At 38.5% G+C, this 8597-nt stretch overlaps 1 pseudogene; it reads left to right on the forward strand.

Annotated features, from left to right (window-relative positions):
- Window positions 1-2696: 2696 nt before the first annotated feature.
- On the forward strand, window positions 2697-3995 carry LOC110573571 (annotated as a pseudogene).
- The last annotated feature ends 4602 nt before the right edge of the window (window positions 3996-8597 follow it).

Here is an 8597-nt window from a genome sequence, read left to right on the forward strand (position 1 = left end):
CATCTCCCTTCCTATTTGTTCTAATTAAGTCTCTTTTCTGTTTCTCTCTTTTTTTCTGGTATGTTCAGTTTTTCTTTTAATTTTATTTATTTATATTTTTAATTTAAATATAATTAAAATACAGTGTTATATTATATTTTTCAGGTGTGCAATATAGTGATTCAACAATTCTATACATTACTCGATGCTCATCATGCATGATAAGCATACTCTTACCTCTTCACCTAGTCACTCATCCCCTCACCCATCTTCCTTCTGGTAACCACCAGTTTCTTTTATGTATTCAAGATTGTGTTTTTTGACTTGTCTCTTTTTTCTCTTTGTATGTTTGTTTTTTTCTAAAATTATACATAGGAGTGAAATAATAATGGTAATTATCTTTCTCTTACTGACTTATTTAACTTAGCATTATATTCTCAAGGTTGTCCATATTGTTGCAAATGGCAAGATACTACTCTTTTGTCTAACTAATACTCCATTGTGTGTGTATCCATTCATCTCTGCATGGACACTTGGGGCACATCCATATCTGGGTTAGTGTAAGTAATGCTGCAATAAACATATGGGCTCATATATTTTTTTGAATTAGTATTTTTGTTTTCTATGTGTAAATACCCACTAGTGGAATTACTAGATCATATGATAATTCTATTTTTAATTTTTTGAGGAACCTCCATACTGTTTTCCACAGTAACTGCACCAATTTGCAATCTGCACCAATTTACCAATAGTGTTCAATGGTTCCTTTTACTCCATATCCTTGCCAACACTTGCTATTTTTTGTGTTTTTTATTTTATCCATTCTAACAGGTATAAATGATACCTCATTGTAATTTTAACTTGCATTTCCCTAATGATTAGTAATGTTGAGCACTTTTTCATGTGTCTTTTGGCCATCTGTATGTCCCCTGGAAAATATCTATTCAGGTCCTTTGCCCCTTTTTAATTGGGTTATTATTATTATTATTATTATTATTAGGTGTTGGGTTGTATACATTCTTTATCTATTTTGAATATTAACCACTTACCTGATACATCATTTCCAAAGGCATTTTCCATTCACTAGATTGCTTTCCTTTTTGTTTATAGTTTCCTTCACTGTGCAAAAGCTATTTATTTTAGTGTAGTCCCAATAATTAATTTTTGCTTTTTTAAAACAAAATATTTATTATTTTAGAGAGAGAGAAAGAGAGAGATTGGGGGAAGGGCAGAGGGAGAGGGAGAGAAAGAATCTCAAGCAGACTCCCCACTGAGTGCAGAGCCTGACTTGGGGCTCAATCTCACAACCCTGAGATCATGACATGAGCTGAAATCAAGAGTTGGACACAACCAACTGAGCCACCCGGGTACCCCAATTAACTTTAGCTTTTGTTACCCTTGCCAGGGGAAACGTATCTAGAAAAATATTTCTATGGCTGATGTCAAATAAATTACTACCTAAGTTTTCTTCTGGGATTTTTATGGTTTCAGATATCATGTTTAGAAGATACATGTGCAATATCTTCTCTGACACAGGCAGCAGCAACTTCCTTCTAGAAATACCCCTTGAGGAAACAAAAACAAATATAAATTCATAGGACAACATCAAAATAAAAAGCTTCTGCACAGCAAAGAAAACTGTCAACAAAACTAAAAGGCGACCTATGGAATGGGAGAAGATATTTGCCAATGGCATATCTGATAAAGGGTTAGTATCCAAAATATATAAAGAACTTATAAAACTAAACACTGAAAACAAATAATTCAATTAAAAGTGGGCAGAAAATGTGAATAAACATTTCTCCAAAGAAGATATAAAGATGGCCAACAAACACATGAAAAAAAGCTCAGCATCACTCATCATCAGGGAAATACAAATCAAAACTACAATGAGATATCACATCACACCTATCAGAATGGCTAAAATCAATAATACAAGAAACAACAGGTGTTGGTGAGGATGTGCAGAAATGGAAACCCTTTTGCACTGTTAGGAGAATGCAAACTGGTACAGCCAGTGTGGAAAAGAGTATAAGTTAAAAATTGTTCTACCCTCCAATCCAGCAATTGCTGGATTGCTATGTATTTACCCAAAGAATACAAAAATACTAATTCAAAGGGATATATGCACCATGATGTTTATAGCAGTGTTAACTACAATAGTCAAATTATGAAAACAGGCCAAATGTCCATCGACTGATGAATGGACAAAAAAAAAAATGTGGTGTATATAGATACAATGGAATATTACTCAGCTATAAAAAATGAAATCTTTCCATTTGAGTTGACATGGATGGAGCTAGCATACATAATTCTAAGTGAAATACATCAGTCAGAGAAAGATAGATACCATATAATTTCATTCACACATGGAATCTCAGAAACAAAACAAATGAGCAAAGAGGGAAAAAGAGAGAAAGAGGCAAACCAAGAAACCAACTCTTACATATAGAGACCAAACTAATGGTTGTCACAGAGGAGGAGGGTGTGGGGATGGGTTAAATAGGTTATGGGGATTAAGGAGTGCACTTGTGATGAGCCCTGGATGATGTATGGAAGTACTGAATCTCTATATTGTACATCTGAAAGTAATATTATACTGTATGTTGACTAAGTTCAATTAAATAAAAACTTTCAAAAACTAACAAACAAATAAATACCTAGGAATAAACTTAAGAAAGGAAGTGAATGAGCTGTACTCCAAAAAGTATAACACAATGATGAATGCACTTGAAGATGACACAAACGGAAAGACATCCCATACCTATGTATTAGAAAAACCAATATTGCTAAAATGTCCATACTAGCCAAAGCAATCTACAGATTCAATGCAATTCCTATTAAAATACCAGTAATATTTTTCACAGAACTAGAAAAATAATACTAGAGTTTGTGTGGAACTACAAAATAACCTTAAAAGCTGTGAACGTGCTGAGCGTACACTTTCTTCCAGCACCCAAACCAGTATTGAGATTGATTCTCTATATGAAGGAATCGACTTCTATATCTCTATTACTCATGTGCAGTTTGAAGAATTAAATGCTGGCCTGTTCCGTGGCACCCTGGACCCTGTAGAAAAAGCCCGTTGGGATGCCAAGCTAGACAAGTCTCAGATCCATGATATTGATCTGATGGGTGGTTCTACCCGTATCCCCAAGATTCAGGAACTTCTACAAGATTTCTTCAGTGGAAAAGAACTGATTAAGAACATCAACCCTGATGAGGCTGTTGTTTATGATGCAGCTGTCCAGGCAGCCATCCTTTCTGGAGACAGCATTGAAACTGCTGGAGGAGTCCTGCCTGTTCTCATCAAGCTGGTAATGGTAATACTACCATTCCTACCAAACAGACACAAACCTTCACTCCCTACTCCGACAACCAGCCTGGTGTGCTTATTCAGGTATATGAAGATGAGCATTCCATGACCAAGGATAACAACCTACTTGGCAAGTTCAAATTCACAGGCATACCTCCTGCCTTTTGTGGAGTTCCTCAGATTGAAGTCACTTTTGATACTGAGCTAATGTTATCCTCAATGTCTCTGCTGTGGATAAGAGCACAGGAAAAGAGAACACGATTACAATCACTAACGACAAGGGCCACCTGAGCAAGGAAGACATTGAGTGCATGGTCCAGGAACCTGAGAAGAACAAAGCTGAAGATAAGAAACAGCAAGGCAAGGTGTCTTCCAAGAATTTACTTGAATCTTATGCATTCAACATGAAAGTAACTGTTGAAGATGAAAAACTTCAGGCAAAATCAATGTTGAGGACAAACAGAAGATTCTTGACAAGTGCAATGAAATCATCAACTGGCTTGATAAGAACCAGACTGCAGAGAAGGAAGAATTTGAACATCAGCAAAAAGAGCTGGAGAAAGTCTGCAACCTCATCATTATCAAGCTGTACGAGAGTGCAGAGGGCATGCCAGAAGGAATTCCTAGAGGCTTCCCTGATGGTGGAGCTCCTCCTTCTGGTGGTGCTTCCTCTGTACTCACCATTGAAGAGGTTGATTAAGCCAACCTGAGAATAGGTCTAGCATTGTTCCACACAAAATATTTGAAGGACCCAAATTTGTAGCAAATTCCATGGCAGTTTTAAAGTTGAGCTGGTATAGTAAATAAACTGGACATTCTTGATGTACTAGAGAGGGGAGGAGCAAGATGGCAGAGGAGTAGGAGACCTGGATTTCCTCTGGTCCCAGAAATTCAGCTGGATAGGGATTAAATCATTTTGAACACCTACGAACTCAACAGGAGATCAAAGAAAAGAAGAGCAACAACTCTCTGAACAGAAAAGCGACCACTTTCTGGAAGGTAGGACGTGCAGAGAAGTGAATCTGAGGCGATATTCGGGAAGATAGACGGCGGGGGAGGGAGCCTGCGTTGGTTGCTTCTGGCAAGTGATAGAGCAGCAGAGCACAAAATCGGAACTTTTAGAAGTCTGCTCCACTGAGGGAAGTCGCTCCAGTGGCTAAGCAGCGGGTGGAACCCTCGATGGGACAGTGTGGTCTCAGGACCATCGGGGTCACAGAAAGACTGGGGGTGCCTGAATGCAGCAGAGCTCCCAGGTATCAGAGCAGGGATGCTGGTTGCAGATACAGAGCCGAGGAGTGGGCTCTCAGCTCGGGGTTGCCATAAACCTTGATCCAGGGCACAGTCGGGCCACTGCTCCTCCAGCAGGTACCCAACAAGCGGCAGATCCAGGGAGACTCCCCTTCCTCCCCCTGGAGGAGTGGCATGGGAGCGCACTGCAGAGATCTGCTGGGTTTGGAGACTCCACACCAGGTCGGGTGCCAGAGTTAGAAATGCTTGGTCACAGGCCGGGTGAGCATGGAGTGCAGCCAGAGACCAGGGAGACAGGAGTGACTGACTGCTTTTCTCTGGGGGCTCACTGAGGAGTGGGGTCCCCGAGTTCTCAGCTCCTCTGGGGTGGAGATTGGGAGGCTGCCATTTTCACTCTCGTCCTCCAAAGCTGTACGGAAAGCTGGCAGGGAACAAAAGCTCCCAAGAGCAAACCCGAGCAGATTACATAGCCCGGACTGGCAAGGGCGGGGCAATTCCACCTCCGGCAAAGACATTTGGGAGCCATGGCAACAGGCTCCTACCCCAGAAGATCAGCAAGAACAGCCAGCCAAGACAGAGTTTACCAATCAATGAGAACGGCAGAACTCCAGCACTAGGGGAATACTGCACATAGAATTCATGGCTTTTTTCCATGATTCTTTAGTCTTTCAAAGTTAATTTCTTTTTTAACTGTCCTTTTTTTGAATTTTTCATTTTCCCTTTTTCAACCAACATCTTATCAATTCCTTTTTAAAAAAATCTTTTTTGGGCGCCTGGGTGGCTCAGTTGGTTAAGCGACTGCCTTTGGCTCAGGTCATGATCCTGGAGTCCCGGGATCGAGTCCCGCATCTGGCTCCCTGCTCGGCAGGGAGTCTGCTTCTCCCTCTGACCCTCCTCCCTCTCATGCTCTCTGTCTTTCATTCTCTCTCTCGCAAATAAATAAATCTTTAAAAAAAATCTTTTTTATTTTTCATTTTTAGAGTCATAGTCTATCCCTTAATAGTAGTTACCTTATTTTTGGTATATATATATATAAGTTGTTCTCTCTTTAAAATTTTGGGATACAGTTTCTTCTAACAGATCAAAATATACCCTAAATTTCTAGTGTATGGCTTTGTTCTAGTCTCCTGCCTGATCACATTCTCTCCATTTTTTTTTAAAAATCCTCGTCTTTCTTTTTTCAACCAGCTTCTTACCTTATCAAATCCTTTTATAAAATCTTTTATAAAATCTTTTATAATTTTCATGTTTACATTCATATTCCATCCCTTCATTGTATCAACCCTTATTTTTGTCCATATATAAGTTTTTCTTTCTTTAAAATTCTGGGAGGCACTTTCTTCTAACAGATAAAATACACCCAAAATCTAGTGTGTGGCACTGATCTATGCACCAGCCTGACCATATTTGATCATATTCTGCTTTTTTGTTTTCTTTTGTTTTGTTTTTGTTTATTTGTTTTTATCTTTCTCTTTCTCTTTTTCTTTTATTTTTTCTTTTTTCCTTCTTTCCCTTTCTTTCCCCCCAGTTTCAGGTCTTTTCTGATTTGTTTAGTGCATATTTTCTGGTAATGTTATTACCCTGTTAGCATTTTGTTCTCTCATTCATCTATTCTCCTCTGGACAAAATGGCAAGATGGAAAAATTCACCTCAACAAAAAGAACAAGAGGCAGTACCAACTGCCAGGGACCTAATCAATATGGACATTTAGTAAGATGACGGAACTAGAGTTGAGAATGTTGATTTTAAAGATACTAGCTGGGCTTGAAAAAAGCATGGAAGTTATTAAAGAAACCTTTTCTGGAGAAATAAAAGAACTAAAATCTAACCAAGTCAAAATCAAAAGACTATTAATGAGGTGCAATCAAAAATGGAGGCTCTAACTGCTAGGATAAATGAGGCAGAAGAGAGATTAGTGATATAGAAGACTAAATGATGGAAAATAAAGAAGCTGAGAAAAAGAGAGATAAACAACTACTGGATCATGAGGGCAGAATTAGAGAGATAAGTGATACCATAAGACAAAACAACATTAGAATAATTGGGATCACAGAAGAAGAAGAAAGAGAGAGAGGGGCAGATGGTCTATTGGAGCAAATTATAGCAGAGAACTTCCCTGATTTGGGAAAGGAAACAGGCACCAAAATCCAGGAGGCACAGAGACCCCCTCTCAAAATCAATAAAAATAGGTCAACACCCCAACATCAAATAGTAAAACTTACAAGTCTCAGAGACAAAGAGAAAATGCTGAAAGCAGCTCGGGAGAAGTGATCTGTAACCTATAATGGTAGAAACATAAGATTGGCAACAGACTTATCCACAGAGACCTGGCAGGTCAGAAAGGACTGGCATGATATATTCAGAGCACTAAATGAGAAAAATATGCAGCCAAGAATACTATATCCAGCTACGTTGTCATTGAAAATAGAAGGAGAGATAAAAAGCTTCCAGGACAAACAAAAACTAAAGGAATTTGCAAACACAAAACATGAAACAAGCCCTACAAGAAATATTGAAAGGGGTCCTCTAAGCAAAGAGAGAGCCTAAAAGCAACATAGACCAGAAAGGAACACAGACAATATACGGTAACAGTCACCTTACAGGCAATACAATGGCACTAAATTCCTATCTTTCCATAGTTACCCTGAATGTAAATTGGCTAAATACCCCAATCAAAAGACACAGGCTATCAGATTGGATAAAAAACCAAGACCCATCAATATGCTGTCTGCAAGAGACTCATTTTAGACCCAAAGACACCACCAGATTGAAAGTGAGGAGGTGGAAAACCATTTACCATGCTAATGGACACCAAAAGAAAGCTGGGGTGGCAATCCTTATATCAGACAAATTAGATTTTAAACCAAAGACTGTAATAAGAGTTGAGGAAGGACACTATATCCTACTTAAAGGGTCTATCCAACAAGAAGATCTAACAATTGTAAATATCTATGCCCCTAACATGGGAGCAGCCACTTATATAAGCAAATGAATAACAAAAGCAAAGAAACGCATGGACAATACAAGGATAGTGGGGGACTTTAACACCCCCCTCACAGAAATGGGCAGATCATCTAAGCAAAAGATCAACAAAGAAATAAAGACTTTAAATGACACACTGGACCAAATGGACTTCACAGATCTATTCAGAACATTTCATCCCAAAACAACAGAATACACATTCTTCTCTAGTGCCCATGGAACATTCTCCAGAATAGATCACATCCTGCGTCACAAATCAGGTCTCAACTGGTACCGAAAGATTGGGATCACTCCCTGCATATTTTCAGACCACAATGCTTTGAAACTAGAACTCAATCACAAGAGGAAAGTCAGAAAGAACTCAAATACATGGAGGCTAAAGAGCATCTTACTAAAGAATGAATGGGTCAACCAGGAAATTAAAGAAGAATTAAAAAAATTCATGGAAACAAATGAAAATGAAAACACAACTGTTCAAAATCTTTGGGATGCAGCAAAGGCAGTCCTAAGAGGAAAGTATATAGCAATGCAAGCCTTTCTCAAGAAACAAGAAAGGACTCAATTACACAACCTAACCCTACACTTAAAGGGGCTAGAGAAAAAACAGCAAATAAAGCCTAAACACAGCAGGAGAAGAGAAATAATAAAGATCAGAGCAGAAATCAATGAAATAGAAACCAAAAGAACAGTAGAAGAGATCAACAAAACTAGGACCTGGTTCTTTGTAAGAATTAACAAGATTGATAAACCCCTGGCCAGACTTATCAAAAAGAAAAGAGAAATGACCCAAATCAACAAAATCATGAATGAAAGAGGAGAGATCACAACCAACACGAAAGAAATACAAACAATTATAAGAACATATTATTAGCAACTATATGCCAGCAAATTAGATAATCTGGAAGAAATGGATACATTCCTAGAGATGTATCAACTACCAAAACTGAACCAGGAAGAAACAGAAAACCTTAACAGACCTATGACCACTAAGGAAATTGAAGCAGTAATCAAAAATCTCCCAACAAACAAAAGCCCAGGGCCAAATGTCTTCCAGGGGAATTCTACCAAACAT

Source organism: Neomonachus schauinslandi, chromosome X, assembly GCF_002201575.2.
Source record: "Neomonachus schauinslandi chromosome X, ASM220157v2, whole genome shotgun sequence".
NCBI classification, from domain to species: domain Eukaryota; kingdom Metazoa; phylum Chordata; class Mammalia; order Carnivora; family Phocidae; genus Neomonachus; species Neomonachus schauinslandi.